At 41.3% G+C, this 765-nt stretch overlaps 1 protein-coding gene across 1 annotated transcript in view; it reads right to left on the bottom strand.

Annotated features, from left to right (window-relative positions):
• LOC111646863 (protein EFR3 homolog B-like) overlaps positions 1-765 on the bottom strand; it is a 12,027-nt gene that overhangs the window by 2,139 nt on the left and 9,123 nt on the right. The gene's annotated exons all lie outside the window — the stretch shown is intronic.

Here is a 765-nt window from a genome sequence, read left to right on the forward strand (position 1 = left end):
GATTCTCATTAAAAATAACTAAATTAATAAATTATATTAAATTAAAAACTATTTGCTGCAGCTTTGGTTCTTAAAATTATTTTATTTAACAATGATTAATTGAAATGACAAATATTCCCATCCATCCATCCTTGTTCTCCCCTTCTGGTGCTGCAGGAACAGGTGTTGTTCCTCGCTCTTGCCGGCAGGTGTCGCCATTTAGCTGCTTCCTTCACCGCAGGTTCTATGATTTACTATGACAAATGATCATTCCGTCGCCTCTAATCACAGTGAATGATTATTAATTAGCCAGCTGAGGCTTGTAGACATTGAAATGGCTTGAGGATTAAACACCAAGTAGTTAAACTACCAGCCGAGTGGATGATCGCCGGGCTGGGATGTGAAGTAACGGCGGAGGCAGCATCGACACTTGTGACTTTTGTTCTGGGAACGATTCAGTCCATCCGGTGAGTGAAGCTATAACCGGTCACTGGATTAATAACTAGTCAATGAACCCGCCAGGAGCAGGTAAGTTACATTAAAGCCTCCGCGGCCGTTGGGAAGTTAACCGGCTAACTTAGCTAGTTTAGCTAGTAGCGAGCTAGCAGGAGAAGCTAACAGCTACATAAACTGTTTAGACATTTAACGTTCACCTTAATAAGCGCAGTTAAGTGACTGTGCTGCACTTAAAGTAGCAGCACTACCTCTAATCCTGAGCTACACGTTAGTGAGACATGTTTCTGTTCAATATATTTCCTCAGTAAAACCGTAAAGTCTCAGTTTAAA

Source organism: Seriola lalandi, unplaced genomic scaffold (assembly GCF_002814215.2).
Source record: "Seriola lalandi dorsalis isolate HSWRI2012SDOR001 ecotype SW California unplaced genomic scaffold, Sedor1 jcf7180002054977, whole genome shotgun sequence".
In the NCBI taxonomy this organism is placed as follows: domain Eukaryota; kingdom Metazoa; phylum Chordata; class Actinopteri; order Carangiformes; family Carangidae; genus Seriola; species Seriola lalandi.